Source organism: Oryzias latipes, chromosome 2 (assembly GCF_053564925.1).
Source record: "Oryzias latipes strain Hd-rR chromosome 2, Olatipes_Hd-rR_3.1".
Lineage (NCBI taxonomy): Eukaryota > Metazoa > Chordata > Actinopteri > Beloniformes > Adrianichthyidae > Oryzias > Oryzias latipes.
In genome coordinates, this window is record NC_136238.1 from 31,641,672 (window position 1) to 31,664,179 (window position 22,508).

The window sequence follows — 22,508 nt, forward strand, 5'->3', positions numbered from 1 at the left end:
GTTGACTCGCCTGCAGAAACTTTTCTTTGATAGAAAACAACGTGACGGGGAAACGATCCGTGAGTACTCACACGCGCTCATGGCAATCATTGATGAAATCAACCGCTGTGAAGTAAATTACACTTGGTGTAGTGATTTTGCCTTGCGGGATCAGTTTGCTGAGAATGTGCGGGATTCGGTTCTGAGACGGGAGTTAAAGCGCATCATCCGCCAGGATTCTGCCATCTCGTTTTTCAACCTACGAAAGGAAGCTTTGCTGTGGGAGGATGGGGACGCGACTGCGTCTTACAGCCGACGTAGAGCTGATGTGTGTCAGGTTGAGGGGGAAAAGGAGGTCCAGAATGTAAACGTGGTTACAGCTAAGCCGGTTGTGGATCCAAATGCAGAAATGATCAGCCTTATGAAGCAGCAACAGCAACAAATTACTGACTTGGCTAAGAAGGTGTCAGATTTGTCAGTAGAGATCGGACAGACAGCTGGTCGGGGGGTCCAACCACGGTTCGACTCGGAAGGTAAACCCATCTGCTTTAGGTGTCAGAGGGCGGGGCATATTGCTCGTCAGTGTAGATGGGCAGCACCGTTTTTGCATCACGTAACGCTTCTGGTCGTGGAAACTCGGGCATTGTTGGCGAGCAACAGGGAAACTCTCTGCCCCTGTGGTGATGAGCCCAACTACAGGAGGGGATGTGATGGGCTCTGAAGCAAAGAAATCTGACACACTCGAGGTTGAATGTTTAATTGGAGTTTGTCCCACTGTCGATGTTTTCATTGGTGATGTACAGGTGAAATGTCTTTTGGACACGGGTTCAAATGTGTCAACAGTCACTGAGTCATTTTTCAATAAACATTTCCGTCCGTCTTTGAAAAATTGTGAATGGCTTTCACTCTCTGCCGCAAATGGTTTAAGTATACCTTATTTGGGCTATTTTGAAAGAGATGTTCATGCATTTGGTGTCACCATAAAAGGTAGAGGGATCCTTGTGGTCAAAGATCCAGAGACTAACCTTATGAGGCAACGTAAAAACACTGTCCCCTGCATTTTGGGGATGAACGTGATTAAGTGTTTTTATGAGAGTGAAGGCCATGGTTATGAAACACGCAGTCATTCGGTCCCTGATGCATGGCAAAATGCCTTCAGAGTTTGCCAGTCTCACCAGGTTGGTTCAACGAACACTTATGTTTACTCCACTGTTCCTTTTACTTGTCCAGCTGGTGTACTGTGTTTTGTTCCAGCAACTTTACAATTTGGCCACTCCTCCTCAGATGCTTTTGCTCTTGTGGAGGCACTTAGCGCGGAAGAAGGGGGATTGCCAGGGGAACTGCTTGTTTCCAAGGCTTTAGTCCCTATAGACCATGGCCATGTGGCCATCCCAGTGCTTAATGTTGGATGTTCAGATGTGGAGCTTCGGCCGCAAAGCCGACTATGCTCATTACATTGTGTGGATGTTTTGCCACTCGGTACATCTGGCATCAGCTTTGAACGTGTTAGTCCAGGAGAAGAAAGAGTTGTGGTACAGGAGCATGTGGATGTGAGGACTGAACAGCTGACTGCGGGATCAGAGGTGGGCAATCTTGACCTAAAGGGACTTACCGTAGAACAGACCAGAAAGGTAAGGGAGCTTTTGAAAAAACATGAGGATGTTTTTGCAAAATCAGAATTAGACCTGGGATTCACTAACCTGATAGAGCATGAAATCCCTGTCCTGAATGATGCCCCCATAAAACAGCGTTACAGACGGATTCCCCCTAGTCAGTATGAAGAAGTCAAAGCACACATTACTCAGTTGTTGCAACAGGGCATCATCAGCGAGAGCAGTAGCCCGTATTCGTCTCCTCTCGTTATAGTGCACAAGAAAGACGGTTCACTTCGGCTTTGTGTTGACTACCGTCAACTAAATGCAAATACACGAAAGGATGCTTTTCCTCTTCCGCGGATTGATGAGTCTTTGGATGCTCTTCATGGGGCAAAATGGTTTTCTACCCTCGATTTAGCTAGTGGGTACCACCAAGTGGGAATGGCTGAAAAGGATCGCTGCAAAACAGCCTTTTGTACACCATTTGGTCTATTTGAATTTACACGCATGCCATTTGGGTTGTGTAACGCTCCGGGGACCTTTCAGCGATTAATGGAGCGATTATTCGGAGACCAGCGGTATCAGTCCCTTCTGTTATATTTGGATGATATAATCATCTTCTCCTCTTCTTTTGAGCAACATCTAGAGCGTCTGGATCTGGTGTTTTCCCGTCTAAAACAGTACAATCTTAAAGTCAGACTACAAAAGTGTTCCTTTTTGAAATCTGAAGTGGCATACCTTGGACATTTGGTTTCAGCTGCCGGGGTAGCTACAGATCCTGACAAAATTAAAGCTGTTGTAGAATGGAAGAGGCCAAGCTGCTTAAAAGACTTAAAGTCCTTTTTAGGCTTTGCAAGTTTTTACAGGAGGTTCGTAAAGAATTTTGCCAAGATGGCAGCACCTCTCCATGCCTTGGCCTCATTGCAATCTACAAGCAAGGGTGGTCGGCCCACCAATGGGTTTCAGCAATTATGGGATTCCGTGTGTGAGGAGGCTTTTCAATGTTTGAAAAAGAAACTCACCTCGGCACCCGTTCTTGCATATGCTGATTTCTGCAAACCTTTTGTTCTGGAAATAGATGCGAGTCACCAAGGACTAGGGGCTGTTTTATCACAAGATGTGGACGGACAACTCCGACCCGTGGCTTTTGCCAGTAGGGGTCTTAGATCTTCGGAACGGAATATGGAGAACTACAGTGCCATGAAACTAGAGTTGTTGGGCTTGAAATGGGCAGTTACTGAAAAATTCCGTGATTATTTGATTGGTAGCAAGTTCACAATCCTGACTGATAACAACCCTCTTTGTCATTTAAACAGTGCAAAACTCGGTGCCGTGGAGCAACGTTGGGTTTCTGAGCTGGCCCGGTTTGATTTTCAGATCTCCTACCGGCCTGGCAGGCAGAACAAAGGTGCCGATGCTCTTTCTCGGCAGTATGTGGGGCAACAGGAGGTACATACAGGTTCAGTCGGTGTGCCTAACACTAGCTCCACTACCAGTTTTCCCACTTTGGACGTTAAGGCCCTGGTTAGGTTGCAGTCTGGTGATGGTTTGATCTCTACCTTTAGGAGGTTTTGGGATCGGGGTGTGGGGCCAAGCCGGACAGAGAGGCGTCTATTATGTCCCAGGGCAGTAGAGCTGTTAAGACAATGGAAGCGGATTGTTGAGGTGGATGGGGTGCTGTATCGGCAGTTTTGGGGACAGCGTGAAGGGCAGATCAGGCAGATCATACTGCCAGCCATTTTGAAGGATGAGATACTCAATCAGATGCACACCGTAGCTGGGCATCAGGGAGTAGAGCGAACCTTTAAGCTGGTCCGTTGTCGGGCTTACTGGCCTGGGATGTACAGAGACGTGGAGGCTTTTTGCAAGACTTGTGAGCGGTGCATTGTTTCTAAGAACCCTCACCCACAGGTAGTTGCACCTCAAGGACATTTGCTGGCTTACCGGCCATTGGAGGTTGTGGCTATGGACTTCACAGTGTTGGAGCCCTCATCAGACCGGCGTGAGAATGTCCTTATCATGACTGATGTCTTCTCCAAGTTTACTGTCGCAGTACCAACCCGTGATCAGCGTGCAGTAACTGTTGTTAAGGCCCTAGTAAAGCACTGGATCCAGCCCTATGGTGTCCCCTCTAGGATACACTCTGACCAGGGTAGGTGTTTTGAAGCAGATGTGGTGCAGGGTTTATGTAAAGTATACGGGATCAGGAAAAGCCGAACGACCCCCTATCATGCTCAGGGAAACGGGCAGTGTGAGCGCTTTAACAGGACTCTACATGACCTGTTGAGAACACTGCATCCACATCAGAAGAGACGATGGGTTGAATACCTTCCTGAGCTGCTGTATGTGTATAACACCACCGAACACCATAGCACAGGTTACTCACCATATTTCCTGATGTTTGGGAGGGCCCCCATTAGGCCTTTCAATATTTGGCTGGGTCAGGATAGGGAAGACTTTGAGGGTGACGAGCATGCTTGGGTGGTGGAACATCAGGAGCGACTGCGTTGGGCTTATCAGCAGGCGGGCCAGAATCTGGACCAAGCGGCAGAAGCTCGTCGTGCTTATGCAGGCCATGTAGGGGGCGATGCATCCCTGCTGCCGGGCCAGCTGGTGTACGTGAGAAACAGGCGGTTTCCCGGGAGGCATAAAATTCAGGATGTGTGGTTTCCTGTCCCCCATAAAGTGTTGGAGCGTCTGGGTGGGGATTCGCCTGTGTACTCGGTTGCGCCTGTCGACTCCTCTGGGCCAATCCGCAATGTTCACCGTAATGAACTACGACTGTGTGGTCCCACTGTACAGAGTGGGGCTGTGATAGTGCCCCCTGTGGCAGAGGTGGATGGTGAGTTAGATGCCAATGGGGAGGCTGATGACTCCGTGATTGGTGTCCTTGTGCCTATCACTGGGTCCAGTCTTGAGGTTCGTGGGCCTAGTTCTTGTAGGGGTGGGGCTGAGGCTTCAGCTACTTCTCTTGACACTTCCACACCGTGTGTGCCCGTTCCCACAGTGCTTCCCTCAGCATGTGGGGTTGAAGGGGGAGCAGATGACACACAGTTGGCACCCATAGTGTCTGGGCCTGTTGGGCCTCGCCGGACGACTCGTTCCACTGCAGGGTTACACTCTAACCCTTTTCGTTTGCCCAGGTCGGTGTTACCATCTGATGGCAGATCAGTGGGGCACTGATCTTTTCTTGGGGGGGCATAAGTGTGACCAATGGGGATTTGGTTCGGGGGGCGTGATACAATATATAAGGAGAGCAGGTGTGTGTGTGGGATGTAACACTTGGCCGTTTCCGGTTTTGCGGTGTGTCGTGGAGTTGCTGTCTCTGGTATGTGTTTGTTCTCACATTCATATGTTTAGTGTGTTTAATGTTTCACCTGTTTCTTTCTTTGTGTATGTCACATTATTGTATGTCATCATCTTTTGGTTGCAGTGCCGCTGCTTTGGTTTGACAATATAAAAATAAAAGGGCTTGAACCTTTCTATTGTCTTCGCTCTTGTTTCTGCCGTCGTGGCACGCACCTGCGGAGGAACCGGCTACAGGGAACTATTTTGTGCAACGCACAGCTAGAGAGCAGAAGAATCAACACGCACCACAAACACACGTCACAGCTCAAATGGCTTCTCTCTTCCTTTGTTGAAGCTAACATACCTATGTGGTGTAGCTGCAGCTGTGGTTTCCAGATGACATCCAGCAGTCTGCGCTGACGACAGAGCTCCTGCTCGTACTGGACGATGGTTCCTTCACAGAGTCTGCAGATTTCTTCAGCAGCAGCAGCTAGTCGCTCGCTGATCAACTCTCTCAGAGACTGAAGGGAAGACATGGTTCCTGCTCCGATCTTCAGCTCCAACTCCCACAAACACCGCCGTCCTCTTCACTGCAGCTCCGATCGATCATCTGCTAGTCTCACAATCACAGCAATCCACGTTGTCTTTCCGTTCAACACTTCTTCACTCATTTACGACACTTTGGAAAATGCTGAGAGTTCCCACATGAACCACGTATCGACCTTTCTGTCCATAAACCTCACAAACGTCCCAACTAAACACAGCTGACCTCTCAACACAAGCTAACGCTGCTAGCGCCTCGTGCTGTTCTTCTTCTTTGTTTGGCTAACAGCGTCATGGTGCTTTAGCGCCACCAGCTGGTCTGGAGTGTTGTCTGTCGCTCACATAATGAAGTCGATGGCGGGGGAAAATTGCTTTTTTTTCAACTTTACTGGCAAATAAAACAGAAAGTGGCAGTTTTCATTAACACAATTATGCTGTGACTAATATTTTTCGATCAGAAAAGGAGCAACCTAAATGGAGAAGGGGGAACGGGACGTGACTTCCGGTTCCGGCTATTGATGTTAGTCGCCAGTTGGTCGTCTGCAGCCAAGGTCTTCTATTTAACCGAAAGAAAACGAAGAGTAATATATTTCCTGGACAACACAGGTCCTCACGAACTGATATATGAAATAATCTGTAAATTACGACATAAACTATTGGTAGGAAAAGTGACGTCAAATCCTTTCAGGGTTTTTGGAAAAAAACAGTTATAATATAAAAAAAAAATAATATATATAAATATATTCAACAAATTTCCCACGAATGGGATCAAATAAAGTAATTCTGATTATCCATCCAATTTAATTTGTTTATTTTTAGTGTCATCAAATTTTGAACAATTTTAAAATTAAAATCCACATTTGGATCAGGCGTCTTCATCAGAGCACAACTCATGTTTCCAGGACTGTGACTCACCAATAGATCCTCATTTCCTTTACACAATCTGTTTCCATCATTTGGATTTTTCATAAAAACTTGAGTTAGAAAAGAATTGTTGCCCCAAAATGTCCAGTTTGAATAGTCTACAGTTTGTAGTGTTTGGTTGCTAGGTAACAGGGTCTTTAATGTCTATGATGTCATGGTGGCTTTCAGAGTTGAACTCCTGAATATGACGGTAAACATTTGGATTGAACAAAAATGGGATTGAAGCTCATGCTAAATCCTGATCTCAATGCTGAAAAAACCTCCTCCTAGATTCTGGTTGTTTGGAGAAGTCCTCCTCTTCCAAGAATTCCTGAAAAAAGCCCTCATTTCTCCTGACCATCTTCAAAGCCACTTTCTGCTTTAGTTTAGTCCAAACTTGCTTTATGCTGACAACATTTACAGCTTGAATCCATCTGAAGAATCCAAGGAAACAAACCAATCTAAGTCTGCATTCATGCCACTTCAGAACCAACAAAGCATGTTTCCAGGACGCTGACTTACCAATAGAACTTGGGATTTCCTTTGCAGAATCCTTCTCCGTGTGTTTTCCTTTGTTTTTCTCCCCAAAACCTAAAGCAGAGATTTTTGCTGAGCTGCAGAACAAACGTCTGACTGCTTTAACCGCCGTTGATGGTTTGTTGTGTTTCCCTCTATAGCTGCTATGGTCTTGGTATGGTTGCTAGGTAACGCTGTCTTTGATGATGATGATGTCAGAGTGGCCTCTAGAATGGACTTTTTTCTTGTGTAACCAGGAGCTGTAACCTTTAGGGCACTAGGACCCAGAAAGAGGTCCAGGCAGTGACGGTGTTCAGTGACGGACTGCGCAGCCGCACTTCCTCCAAACGCCACTATTCATCAGCGCGTGGAGCGCCAGAGTCCAAACGGGCTTAAGGCGCTTTGATAAAGCGCTCTGGAATCCAGCTATGGTGTGCTAAACGTCAGGTCCAGAACGGAAGATGCCATCAATGAAGTCTGTCTGTCAGCAGCAATCCAACGCTGATGGGGTTTAGCTTGTGGAGGATTTGAATGTTCATTTGCTCTCAGGTTGGTTCTGTGCTGGAAGCCCCAACCCTCAGTTCAGTCAAGTTAGAAAGATGCTAACCAGCTGTTCCCTCTGTCACCATGGAAACACGGACCTCTTTAAAGTCGGACAGGATTTTCACGGAGCGGACTTCTAGACGTGGAGGATAAATACTCCAAGATGAATTCATCAGACATGAATCAAACAGTCTTTTCTACATAGAACAGAATGAAATCCACTGTGTTTTAGCAGCGTCTGTAGCATCACAGAGACGGTGTTCCACCAAAAACTGGGACCTGTCACATGTTGTTTCCTCGTGACAGAGCTGCAGCTTTAATGTCAATGATATAGAAGAAGAAGAATCCAAAACATTGGACTGTTTTCATGTGATCACATGGAAGCAGAATTAGGAAATGTCTAGGAAATCTGTCCTTGTTTTGTCAGCATGTTTGAATTGGAGTTTACAGTTAGATGACAATAAAGACGTGTTCACACCAAGAAATTACTTTGATGCAGTTTTCTTTAAATAAATCAGGAAAATGTTCAAAAAATAAAACATCTAAAGTTTTTAGTGTTATAATTTGGCTGCTAAAAACTATGTTGTCATACATTAAATGTCGTCTCCTGTGTGGAAGTATTTTGGTTCATTAAAAACTGACATAAATGAGTAACATTCACTGCAAACTGTGCAGAAAGCATGTTCTTTCTAAAACTGGAAATAGCACCAACCTTTTTTATCACCTGGGGCCTGTTTCAGAAAGGAGGTTAAGTGTAAACTCTGAGTGCATTAACCCTGAAATCAGGGAAACCCTGGGTTTTCGGTTTCAGAATGGGAGGTTTGTTAAACCAGAGAAAGCAGAGTAAGTCAAACCCGTTTCTGAAAGAGAGGTAACTTATACTCGGAGTCAGTATCCATGGTTACTTATGCTGTGAACCTAACCTGGCCGGGAGCAGGTTTTATTCTCCAAACTCAAAGTTTCTGCCGGTCCCCTCCCCTTTTTTAAAGACGAAGCGGTATTTTTCGCTTTAACCTTCATTGCCAACATTTCCGTCACACAGAGACGGTCTAAGTGACAAGAATGGCTTGTTCTTTTTTGGAGGACCCAATAGACGAGGAGGCTGCATTAATTCGTAGAAAATTATATTTACCTCGTACGAGGATTTTGAGAAGACTCGATTTTTTTGTCATTTCCCCATACGTTTTGGTTTGAGCGTTACCGTTTTTCGTTGCAGTCAATTACATATATACAATGAAAACAACATTAGATATGTATTGCTATGTAGATGTTTCATATGTCAAATATGGTCAACAAAGCCTACATCCATGACATGCTCACATTTGACCTGATTGAATTATGTTTTTATACTTCATTTTTAGCTGCTGCCATGTTCTTTTAATTCCTGCAGGATTGCATCTACATGAAAATGAAATCAGGGACATTGAATTAGATTAATGTAACAATTACTTTTTGGAAACACAATTTTCTAGCACTGCTTACTTTCTTAATCCCATATAAACCTATACCACTTGATCAATACAAGGGTAGTGTTGCAGTGTGTGTGTGCTGAGCGGGGTGCGATCCACGAGTGACAAGGGGAGGGGCAAGTGCAGGTGCAGATGGGGGGGGGGGGGGGACGGAGCAGAGGTGTGTGCGTGGTATATATTGTGTGTTCGGAGGACGGAGCACTTAGTTAAATAAAGAGAAGGTGTCATTCCCAGAATAACTGTTTTGGAGTCATTCTTAATCCGCTCTGGAGGTTGAGGGTTTCCAACGGGAAGTGAACCCCGAAGGAGAATTCCCTTCGGCCCTGAAGGAAATCTCCCCTGCGCTTCTGACCACGGTCGGAAAGACGAGATAAAAGAAAGGAGAAGTCTTCGCGCAGCGAAAGGTTCAACAGTAGACAAAAGTTCACTTTTAAAAACACAATTGCATGTATTAATATTAAACTGACCAACGTTTGCAAGAGGGGAAGGTTAACAAAAAAGTCCTCTAAACATTACCGACGTTAAATGCATTTTCCCCCAGATTGGTTCTGTACACTATGCAGCATTTCATGCATTTACACCAGGAATAACACTTCAAAAGTACTCCTTAATATCGCCATTTTTTATTTCACACCTTACGCTATTTAAAAAGTTATTACAGCCAATATTTTACAACAATGATTTAAATGCAAACTTAGGCATTAACTCGAGCAGCTATGTTTTCCACGCTAACTGTCTCTGTTTTGCAGATGCAGCGGTGTTGCTTTTCTTCCAGAATATGTGCTCATATTCACTGTAACTCTGCAGCAGCACGTCAAGTTCAGCTGGCGAAAAATACGCAGACCTCTTTGTTTTCACGGTTGCCATGGTGACTCGTGATATCTGCGCTCCATTGATAATGTCTTCTTATAGTCGCGGTGCGCACGCTCACCTCCGAATCAGTCCACTCAGAGTTGATTGATCTAACTCGGATCAGCTTCTCTGAAACAGAAAACTCAGAGTTGTTAATCTCCCAATTGACCAACTCAGAGTTCAAGTTTAACCTCAGAGTTGGTTGAACCTCCTTTCTGAAACAGGCCCCAGCTGTCCCAGCAAAGTCAACAACTCCGGCTCGGGCTGCCAGATCGACTCGGGGTCCTTCTACCAATGATGACGTCACCCTACGGTAACACCAGTTGAACAAACTATTTAGCAATTTTATGTTTCCTTTTGTAAAGTTTTTCTCACTCATAACTAATAATGCCATTTTTAATTTTAAGGTGTCTGACATAAGTTAGTTAGTTGTTAGGTCTGACATTATTATTTGTTACACCAAATGGAAACTGTACTGTAAAACATAAACTGAACAAATATGTTCTGTTTATATTTTAAAGGGAGAACCATTGGCAATATAAACTTATTTTTCCAATTTGAGAAAATGTATGACTGTACAGTGTATGAAAACAATATTTATTTATGGTGTGCAGTCTGTTTTAATTCTCCCAAATTTCCCTTTTTTTATTCTCAGAAAAAAACATTGTCATATTGATAACTACAGTCCTAAGCATTAATCGAATTCCACACGATGGAATTTCTGTTTCTCACGAATAACGGATTTTAATAACGGAAGTTATAGTTTTTTTTTAAATTATTGATTCAGAACAAAGGGGACATTCAGCAAACGGTTAGTTATAGTGTTATCGTTCCCCCTCAACTGTGAGAGCGTGATTTGTCTGGACCAATAAATTGACCAATCACTATCGTACACGTCATCGTGCAAACTTACAGCCAATCAAATAGTGTGACGTCATCATTGGTCGAAGGACCCTGAAGGACCCCGAGAAGATCTGGCAGCCAGAGCACCAAGCCCTGACAGAAAAGATCCCCACAAGAAACACCGGGGCTAAAATCATGATAAGATACTCCAATTAAAGACATAAGATGTATATAAAAACAAAAAAAATGAGAATAAGATGCATAAAATGAAATTAAATACATAAAATAGCCTATACTAAAACTAATAGAATAAATTAGCAGCTAAAATCAACTAAAAGTTAAATTAAAAAGGTGGGTCTTGAGCCTTTTCTTAAAAACCTCCACAGTCTCTGCGGCCCTGAGGTTCTCTGGCAGGCTGTTCCACAGGCGAGGACCGTAATGGCAGAATGAAGCCTCACCATGAGTTTGGGTCCTCACCTTCGGAACAACTAAGAGACCAGCCCCGGAGGACCTCAGGGTCTGCGAGGTCTGATACTTTAAAATAATATCACCATAAAAACATTTATAAACCATGAAAAAAATCTTAAAATCAATCCTGAAACGCACAGGGAGCCAATACAGCCATTTTAAAACCGGTGTAATGTGTTCTCTGGTCCTCGTCAGAACTCGTGCCGCTGAGTTCTGCAATAGCTGTAGATTTGAAATAGACTTTTTGGGTAAACCAGAGAGCAGGGCATTACAATAATCTAAATGATTAAAAATAAAAGCATCAGCACCTCTGTGCTGGCAAGAGAGAGGAACAGGCGGACTCTGGCAATGTTTTTAAGATGATAAAATCCTGTCGTAACCCTTGTGCTATCCTAGGCACTTTAACATTGGGAGTTGGGTCATCTAGACCCACTAGACAGTGCTCTGAACCTTTTTTCTTCAATGATTGTGATCTTCACTGGTGTCCATGGATTACATGAAATCTTTCCACCTTTATCCACCTTTGTCATGGTAGGAAGAACACGTCAATGTAAGGGTGGGGTCATCTAAGATAGCACAAGGGTTAAAGACATTTTTGATGTGTGGGATAAAATTTAGCTCAGAGACAAAAAGTACGCCCAGGTTTCTCACACATTGAGAAGGTTTAAAATTCTGAACATGTGGTAAAATCATCTTTCTCATGTCTTCGGAACCGATGATTAAAACTTCAGTTTTGTCCTGGTTGAGCTGCAAGAAGTTTTCTGCCATCCATGACTTTCTGTCTACAATACAGTTTAAAAGAGTGTTAACAAGTTCAAGGTCATCAGGAGACACTGCGATGTAAAGCTGTGCATCATCAGCATGGCTCATGACATCCCCAAAAGACAACATATACAAGTCAAAAAGTATTTGACCTATAATCAATGTGCCTTTTTAGAAGTGTAAACGGATCAGTTACATCAGCAGATTTCGAACACCTAGGTGCTCTTATTGTGGTGGGGCCAGTTCCCTTCATTAACATCTGGGTCACCTAGCCACTTCCTGTAATCCAAGCTCTGGCTGTTGCCGATCTGCTGTGGCTGGCTGCATTTCTGATAGCTGTTTATTTAAGCTCTAAACCAAACTTTGGTGTCACATCTCACTGGATCAACCAGACCTTTGAACAAACTACTCTTCTGGGAGTTTATACAATCCACACACATATAGCTGCAAAACAGTCTTGCCAAGTTTCACTGCCTCACAGGAATGCCATGCTAGCGTGTCTACATACAAAATGGCGTAAATGGAGCATACTTGTACAACGCTTTTCTACCTACAAGGACAAAGCGCTTTACGGTCACAGACCCATTCACCCAGTCACACACATTCACACACTGGTGGCGGCTCCACTGCCAAAATCAGGCGCCTGCCTACCACTTACCACCATACAAATTTATGATCATACTTTTTTCTGTTGGAATTGAAACATTTCATTTAATGATTGTTAGCAGTTTTTGTCTGTTTTGGAGTTTTCAACTTGTTTTTTTTTATTGCACTTGTGCATGGTCGGCCATTTTAGTTTTGAACTAATTCATTCATTTTATTTCATTTTTCTCCTTAGATTAGATACTAACTAATTAAAAGTGTGCTTTATGTTGGAAACATTGTTGAAACCCATTGATTTATAGGCCTGAAATTGGAAAACAGGTTCCTGCCATTCTTGTAGGATCTTATTTGATTTTTTTTCTTAAAATTATGACATACAGTTGACTACTGTACTTAATGTAAATGATATATGTTGTAAATAATAGGTTGCAAATAGTATGCGTTGTCCAATCTAACATTTGTTTTGACCTTGTTTAGGTCAGATTTTTTTTCCACCCCTACTTCTATCCCTGATTGGATCCACTTTTGATCTGTCTCATTCAACAATGGTGCATGGTGAGCTATCCACGAACCGTCACTGAGCACTTATTTAACAAAGGAAAAAGGAATTTTGACAAAGACACCATAACCAAAAAAAGGAACCTTGAAAACCAAAGAATGAAAAATATCTTTGTGGATTTCTGGACACTCCATTCTCCACTGTCTCAACTTGTTGTTTTATTATTTTTGTTGTTTTAATATAGTCAATTGATTACTTGCTTACCCGGGTACGTCACATACTCTGCTTTTTGGAGCAGAGTCCAGTTTTGGAACCTACAGAGAACCAACAAACAGCAGAAACCCACACTGTGGGAAAGACTCCACACTTCTGACTGATGTTCACGTCCACTTTATTTTTCACAGATAAGATTGGGACAGAACACTGAGAACCAAAAAGAACAGAGGAACAGTTCTAATGTCTACTAGAAAACACGAATCACAAGAACACCATACACAAACACCAGTCTGGATCTTTATCAGCCTCTTCCTTCATACATTTTTGGGAAAAAATTTTCTTCCCTAAACTAGGTCTAACAAAATATAAACTGCAGTTACTACTTTAAAAAAAAATCAAATTTTCACTGATCACACAAAAACTGTTAGAATAAAAGTAATTTACAAAATTCTTCTAGTGTTGTCATGGCAACACACAAACAATATACTAAGCATCTCAGCATAAACTACAACCACATTCAATCAGTTCAAGATTTGACTCTAATAATACAAAACAACATTTTTTTATTAACTGGTACATCTCAAAGAATTCATTTTGTACAAGTTTTCAACATTTTTGTCCATGAAAGTAGCAAAACTCATTTTGTCTAGTATCTATAAACAGATTTAAATATATTGGATTTTTTTCTCTCTGGTTTTGATCATTTTTATTCAAAGAATATACAATAAAAAGACTGTTGTAAAAAAATAGAATATCACATCAAACCCATTAAAAAGGATGTTTTCAGCTCATGTCAGACTTTAGAAAACTGTTCATTGATATTTGTTCAATACTAACTTGTGTCTCCTTTTAACTGAATGACTGCATCTATTTGTTATGGAGGCCAACAGTCTGTGGCTCTGTGTTCATGTAAGGAAAGCTCAGGCTGCTTTGGAGTAAATGAGCACATTAGGGTTTGATCCCAAGAGTTTTAAAGATTACAAATGTAAATTAAAATATTCACATTTTCTGAAATTCGAAAAGTAAAGTCATGAGCTGTGGTGTAGAGGTAGAGTAGTTCAGAAGATCACAGGTTCAACTACCACTTTGCCCGTCCATGTGACAAAGTGTCATTGGACAAAACTGAACCCCGCGTTGATCCTGGTGGTTATAGGTTGGTGCCAGTGTGAGACAGCACAGCTGCCGTCAGTGTTTGAATGGGACTGACTGTTAAGTACTTTGGGATTATATCCAATATGTAAATGGCAACATAAAACCAAGGCTTAAAATATTTCAGACTAAAAATCATAATTTTGAATAGAATACTAGTTTCTGTTTTTATGGAAGGAAATGTGTACTTTTTTCAAATCTTTCCCTCTGCTGATGAAAACCCTGTGTTGTTTAAGTTCTCTGCTCTAAGTTTCCATTAGTTTTTTTTAAGTTTTTAATAAATCCTTGATTAAACTGTTTTAAAATGTTTTTCCACTTGTGTGAGTTCTCATGTGTCCTTGTAGATTAGATGTACTATTAAAACTTTTGTCACATTCTTCACAAGAAAAAGGATTTTTCTTCTGTATGAGTTCTCATGTGTTTTTTGAGATGAGATATTTGATTAAAACCTTTATCACAATCTTTACAAGAAAAAGGCTTTTCTCCTGTATGAATTCTCATGTGTTTTTTGAGATTAGATGAATCATTAAAACTTGTATCACATTCTTTACAAAAAAAAGGCTTTTCTCCTGTATGAGTTCTCATGTGTATTTTGAGATGAGATTTTTGGCTTAAACTTTTATCACATTCTTTACAAGAAAAAGGCTTTTCTCCTGTGTGAGTTCTCATGTGTGTTTTGAGATTAGATATTTGATTAAAACTTTTATCACATTCTTTACAAGAAAAAGGCTTTTCTCCTGTGTGAGTTCTCATGTGTTTTTTGAGACTAGATGAATTATTAAAACTTTTATCACATTCTTTACAAGAAAAAGGCTTTTCTCCTGTGCGAGTTCTCGTGTGTGTTTTGAGATGAGATAAATCACTAAAGCATTTATGACAATATATACAAGAAAAAGGCATTTCTCCTGTGTGAGTTCTCATGTGTTTGTTGAGATCACATATGTGACTAAAACTTTTATCACATTCTTTACAAGAAAATCGCTTCTTTCCTGTATGAAATCTTCCATGAAAAAGTTTGGTAGCTATTTTTGAGCTTTCACCAGACTTAACAGAGGAAATCTTTTTCTGTTTAGAAGATTCTTTGTGTTTCTTTACTAAATCATCCTTCATTGGTTTTTTCCTAACATCCGTGTCACACTGACCTGCTGACATGTGAGAGCTGTTCACACTTTGGACATGACTTGTCTTTTCTCTTCCTCTGATCTCTGTTCTGTGGGTCTGTCTCTTTATCTGTAGTTGATGTTGATTCTTCACGTTGGTTTCCTTCTTCATCCTGACTATCAGTTACATTAAAGCTCTGCTGTTTGTTTAGATCTGCTTCACTGTTCTCATCTTCCTCATAAGTAGGAATCTCCATCAAGGTATCAGTCTCCTGCTTCAGATCAAGATGCTCTTCATCTTGACTGATGCAGAGTTCCCCTGGTTCCTCTTTCATCTGTGGAGGTTCTGGTTCCTCCTGTTCCACTCTGAAATTCCTCTGCTGGTTGCACAGACCATCCTCTTGAGTCACCCAATGCTGGGGAAGGACTGCAGAAACACAAGAAGAGACCCCTTTGTACTTAATAATGATAGCACAATTTAAAAATTAAATTAAAAAAGGAAATAACCTCTAAGGCTAAACACCAGATGAAAATGACTCTTAGGTTTTTTTTAATTATCCACCAATGTTAACTACACACCAACACACTATAAACACACATACGCACATTATACACGGAGGGTGGTTACCACTGATCTTTTACAGTCCCTGACAAAAGTCTTTTCGCTTATCCATTTTGTAGAAACAAAAGCGTATAACCTCACTTTTAATGAATCCATTGGTTTTAGAAATGTTTCATATGAAAGCTAAAACCCTCCCAGACTATGTTCAATATACTCAAATAAAATTGCTTCACTGAAGAAAGATTGATCATTTAATGAACACAGAAAGGTCACATTTTGGCAAGACAAAAGTTTTGTCGCCTTGTCATATGATACACCCAATCCTAGATTACAGCCTCACCTGTCATCAATTACTGATCAATCAATTAGTAGGTGTGTATAAAAAGAACCCCAGCACACCAGGCCTTCACATCAACTGCAACTTGACCGCGTTGATTATCAAGAGGCTGAAGACCAGATCCACTGCTGAGGTGGCTGACATCTTCAATGTGTCTCAGCGTCAAGTACAAAGAAAAAGAAAAAGATTTGAAGAGACTGGATATGTTTTTGACAAGCCCAGGTCACATCCCCCCAACAACAGGTTAGATGACAGACCCCGTCAAGCGTCTCTGCCTGGTGCGTTCACTGAGCTTCAGTACATAGAAGTTCAACAGCCACACGGCCTCACGTAGTCCGCTATTATATATTCATGAGGGAAAAAACCCGCCGAACTGACCCTAAAACAGCCCAAATTATGCAAACCCGGCCAAAGCCATTTTTACCCGCAAATTTAGAACCAAAGCCGCCCAATCAACACTGCTGCTATCTTCTCTTGTAGAAAAAACATGCTCCCTCCACAGCTCACTGTAACGTTACTTTCTGTTAGGTGGTTAGCCGCTCAGCCTAGTGGAAATTTCAGAATAAAAGCACTTCCATTGCTCCTTTACTTCTGTTGTGAGTTAGATGTGAAGATGCTAGATTTCTTTTACATGATCTTTATTGTAGTAGGAAAATAAGGTCACAATTAGTCAGTTCAGTGGGTTTTGTGTCAGTAACTACAGCATCTCAAAGCTATTGAGCATTTTTGACCATATCTGATCAATGTTTAAATATGAAAAATTCCTAACAATAAACAACGTGAATTATGACATAATCTGCAGTAGGACAATAAGGTCAAGATAAGTCAGTACAGGAGGTTTGGTGACAGAAGCTTTAGTATCTTCAGAGCTATTGAGCATTTATGTTATGATTCATATCTCTATTCAATTTTAAAAACTATAAGCAATAAAATAGAGGTTGACTTTCTAACAAAATTTAGTATAATAATAATAATGTAGCATGACTATGCTGACGAGTCTTCATTACCAGTTCATATAAATATAGACATGTAATTGCTTTTTAAAAGTTTACTACTGATTTTTACAGAATGTGTTTTACAGGGTACGCACGTTGTTGATGGTCCCTTGGCAGCCGGCTTGCTGCTCTGTTTGCATTCACACCTTGAAACGAACAATTCTGATTAAAAGGCAATAAAAACGATCTTTTTTTATTTAAAAATGCTTTTGTAGTTCACTCTCTGTGTTAATACAAAATGATTGAGGTACCTGCTGACATTTGAACGTTTATCACGGGGGTCGGCCACCCGCGGCTCAGGGGCCACATGCGGCTCTTTAGCGCTGCCCTAGTGGCTCCCTGGAGCATTTTTAAAAATGTTTGAAAATGTAAAAAGATGGGGGAGAGAAATATATTCTATGTTTTAAAATGGTTTCTGTAGGAGGAAAAACAAGACACAAACATTCTTAACGTTTTCCAATATTGTAAGAATGTGTAGAAAATATATTGTAACACCCAGCAAGTACGTCACTTGCAGCGGACGACACGGGAGCCAAGCTGTCAAAAATGTTGTGCTGTCAATCAACTAGCTGCGCTAGAGAACTGCCCGTGTCCCACACACTGCACTACACTGAGCAGTCTCAGGGAGGAGGAGGCAAAAAGAGGAGCTGAGAGCGCCGCCCCTTTTCGGCATTTCAAGCCCATTTATTTTGAACACACACCACATTAAACATTACACAGGCCTCATCAACCCCTCTCCCTTCCACACTCATGGTGCAACATAAAGAACCAACATAACAGGAAGAATAAACTAAGGTGGAACAACGAAACTGCCATGTGAAAAGAAACGTGGGCAAACAGAAACGCTCATGCTGAGCCCTAATAAGATCATCATCCCACACTCCACAATCCCCTGCTGCTAACAGACCTAAAATGCACATGACCGCCACTACAATTTCAACATTTCTGTCAACAAAAATTTGCGTCATAGCCTGCGACACATGTTTCTACCAGCAGGGCTGTTTTATTTTTTTTTTACTTTCAGCGGACCGCTGAACAGGTGGCTGATGGAAATCGAATCACCGTCAGTTCCATGCATTGCTTGATGAAGTTAAAAGGAAATATTCTGATCTCCTGCTAAACAACACAGTCTGATGGCTGTCCAGGGGTGACGTTTTGCGTCACTTTGTCGTCTGTTTAGAACATGGGTCACCAACCCTGAGCACCCCTCGTGGTGCCTGCAGGGAATGCACCCAAAAAAAACTTTTTTTTATTTATTTATTTTTTTTAATTGAAGCAAATATTCAACAAACAATCATGGCATGTCTGTCAATGACAACAATATTAATTCTGAGATAAAGGTAGCCAAAAAAATAAAAATAAGAAAACAAATATAACTTAAAAAATAATCAACAAAAATAAGGGTCTATTACAAAAGTTTAAATAGATCAAATAAATTACACAATGTCTGTGCATTCTTATGATTCATGTAAAGATTTAGAGAATAGGCTGAGACGGTTGAGTAATCCATTAATGTGAGATTTCACCTTTAAGAATTTACAAGTATGAATAAAATGCTTTGAAATTACAATCAGTACATTAATAAGAAAGTCCAGATTTTTGTCAATTAATTGTAATCAAATTTTAATTGTATTCCAATTTAAAGGGTTAATGATGATATTTTTGGATTTGAGCCAATTATGAAAAGAAGACCAAAACTCTTTTACATGAAAACATTCAAAGAAAAGATGTTCCACAGTTTCTACATCATTTCCACTAAAGACACAAAGATCACTATCCCAGTTAAAGCCAGAATTTAAAAATGATTGGAAGGGTAAATATCATTTAACAGGAATGCTCCAAAAATAGCACTGCTCATATAGCAAATCAATATATTGTGGCGATCTGGGGGTTAGCCCCGCCTTCAGCTTCTAAGACTCACGGGAAGTGGGGAACCTTGGTTGTGTTAAATCGCTCACCATAAGTGAGGGAGCTGTAAGTAGAAGTGAGGTTAATGCTGTTTGGCTAGTGGTGGGGGTGTACAAAATAAACGGACTGATATGATTGTCCGCTAACTTATGTGAGTGTTGTTCTTGACAAACCAGTGCTGGACTTTGCATGGGGCACGGGGAGCAGATTCGGACATGTCCAGTGGGGCCGCTACCAAGTAAGAAGATAGTGCAGGGGTGTCCAAGTCCAGGCCTAAAGGGCCAGTGTCCTACATGTTTTCCATTCAACTTGGCCTTGAAGCTCCTTATTGGCTAAACACACCTGATCCAAGTAATCCACACAGGATCAAAGACACACACAGGACATCACACACAGGACCAGAGACACACACAGGACCAGAGACACACACAGGACCAGAGACACACAGAGGACCAAAGACACAGACAAGACCAAAGACACACACAGGACCAGAGACACACACAGGACCAGAGACACACAGAGGACCAAAGACACAGACAAGACCAAACACACACACAGGACAAAAGACACACACAGGACCAGAGACACTCACAGGACAAAAGACACACACAGGACCAAGGACTCACACAGAACATCACACACCAAGCAGAAAAGAACTTATTGCTAAAAATGATGTCAGAAATTCAGCTCTAAAAACAATGACAAAAGAGCAAAGAAAAGAAACAGAACAAAGAAAAGGCCCCTCTCTGCAAATGGGTTTGACCCCCCCCCCCCCCCCCCCCCATGTAATACAAGTCTAGAAATGTATGCATGTTTTTGTGTAAAATGAGCAAATAAAAATAGGGCACAAAAGGGCATCCTAAAATTGTGTTTGTGTGTGTGTGTGTGTGTGGGGGGCTAGGAGGTTTATAGTAAACGGGTCCTGTGGCGCCCTTCATACCACTTAGTGCCCATGAAATAGCCCTCAGTCTCAAAAAGGTTGGTGACCCCTGGTTTAGAACATGTGAAAACATTCCTGTAAGGCGAAGACCTGAACTACCCGCAACTGGAAGATACTGTGGCTTGAAAAGCTGCACTTTTTGGTGGATATGACTGTGACAAGCCAGCTAAACGAGCTGAATGAAAGTCTGCAGGGGCAGCAAATGCTTGAAGCTGTTCTGTCATTTGAGCGCAGCTGACTGTCATGGGGCACGCACGTTCCATTTTTTTGTTTTGTGTTCGAATCCTCACAATAAAAATGACATCAAAAATCGGATTTCTTTATTACATTTCTTTAATTTTATCAAAGCAATGAAACATAATTCATTGATATTGTAATTAAGTTAAACTTGCACAACAGAGCAGTCACGTGACACGTCGTTCTCCGCAGAATGCACTGCAGGGCAAATAAAGATTTAATCGTTAATGCTCATTATGTATTTGTAGCAACTTAGTCATTTTGATAGTAGGCTAATATAGCTAGTGTGTTGCCTTCATTATAAGGCTTAAACAGGGCTTTTAATATTTTGCGGCTCCAGACATGTTTGTTTTTTCGTCCAATTTGGCTCTTTCAACATTTTGGGTTGAAAAGTTATTGAAGCAGGAAGTCCGAATCTGTGAAGATCTAATTTAACTGAACTGCAGCTGCTCTATTCCCGTTTTCCTCCGCGTAGCTGATAGCTGCAGTTTAAACTGTGCCTAATAATCGTGTCTTTTTGCATTTCCATGGTTCCTAAAATGAAGTCATTCTGCATTATGCACATATCTGCACCTTTGTACTATGGGGGGGGGGGGGTGTCTTCTTTCACGTCCTCTCCTCTCTCCGTACTAGGGATGGGTACAGAGCCCCGGTATTGAACCAGCCCCGGGGCCACATTCTTCAAGACCGCAGTATCGTTAAGATCTGACCTGAACGGTTCTGCTATCAGTACTGGAGAAGTCGTATGTTTTTGTGTCCCACTAAATATAAACGTTATCTGCAATATTTAACTCATCAAGTCAGTCAATTTTCCTTTAATTAATGATGAAATTAATTTCGCTGAACAGGAGTGGTCTGTCTACTATTTGTGTGCACGGGTGGCGGGGCTGCTCACACAGTACGCGCCGCGCGCGCACACACACACAAGGCAAGGCAGCGCACACACAGTCCGTGGTGATCTCGTAGGGGACACGTGAGCGCCCCGCGACAAAAATCCTTTTATCCCCCTATATACTAAGAAAACCCATTTCCGCGTAAAATTTTAGTTTGCGTCAAGGAGCCCCTACCATCCTGTCACCTTGCTGCTACGATGACCATATGTTGCGCTGTTTGTGAACACGTTCCACGGGGGGGGGGGTTTGCACCCAGGTAGAGGGGCAGGACTTAGACTCACCGCTTATGGTTCCAGACCAGCAACAAACTAACAGCTGCTTCCTAATACTTAATGATAATTAATCACTAATTATATTCTTCATCCATAAAGTTAATATAATTTATTGGGTTTACTGGTTTTAAAGAAAAATAAATAAACAGACAGGAGTCTGTATCAAAGTGTATTTGTTTCTATCACTTAACTTAACTTTGGGTGTTTGACAGACAGAAAAGTCTATTCAAGGTTGTGGAAAATGGACAAAAGATCAAAGGAAACATCACGCTCATAAAGAATAAAAATAATTAAATGAAATATTTAAATGAATATCCTGTCTGGAACATTCTCATGTATAAAGTAAAATGTTTTGTTAAAAAAAAACAATGTTGTTCCATAATGAGGACATTTTTGATTTGAAATGGTTTATTTCAAGCAATCAAGTAGAAACAATACACAAAAGCAATATTATCTTCAGTTATACATTCATACAGTAACTAATCAAACTTAGGATAATTAGACATATTAATTAATATTGCTTGAAATGGAGTGGAAGGAAGCAAACTTATATAATCCCACCCCGTTATACTGTAACCATTTTATTACATGATTTATCAATATCCGGTTCCTAGCTTTTATCAGACAGAATTGAAAATCATAAGATATCGATAAAGCAACATAATACTTAATTATTATGTTAAAAATTAATAAAAAATAACTATTTTAGAAATCAACATGGCAAATCCAGATCAGTTATCTAAAATATATGTTACTAACAAAAGTCATTCATATGATTAGAACATAATACTATATCAGTAAAATAGACACAACACTGTTTCAGAGATTTTCATAGTAAAATTTCATCAAGTATCAAAAGTTAAAAACGTGCAAAATTATGTCACATTAGGAAAGATTTTTGAATCAATTTATCAATTTTTTTGGAGCAAGTGAAGTAATATAGTTAAACATCAATATTACCATTTTCAATAGGTGATTAATCATTTGTTTTACTTTTTGTATTTTTTTTTATATGTTTTTCTTTTTTTTTCTTCTT

General features: G+C 41.2%; 1 protein-coding gene and 1 long non-coding RNA gene across 4 annotated transcripts in view; one reads left to right on the plus strand and one right to left on the minus strand.

The window, feature by feature from the left end:
• The window catches only part of LOC144986665 (NACHT, LRR and PYD domains-containing protein 12-like), a 515,000-nt gene that overhangs the window by 141,403 nt on the left and 351,089 nt on the right, over positions 1-22,508 (plus strand). The window lies entirely within an intron of this gene.
• On the minus strand, positions 13,238-19,864 carry LOC144988561 (uncharacterized). The gene is made up of 2 exons (XR_013652496.1): positions 16,231-19,864; positions 13,238-15,755 (listed from the first exon to the last, which is right to left on the minus strand). It is a non-coding gene; the product is annotated as an uncharacterized LOC144988561 (long non-coding RNA).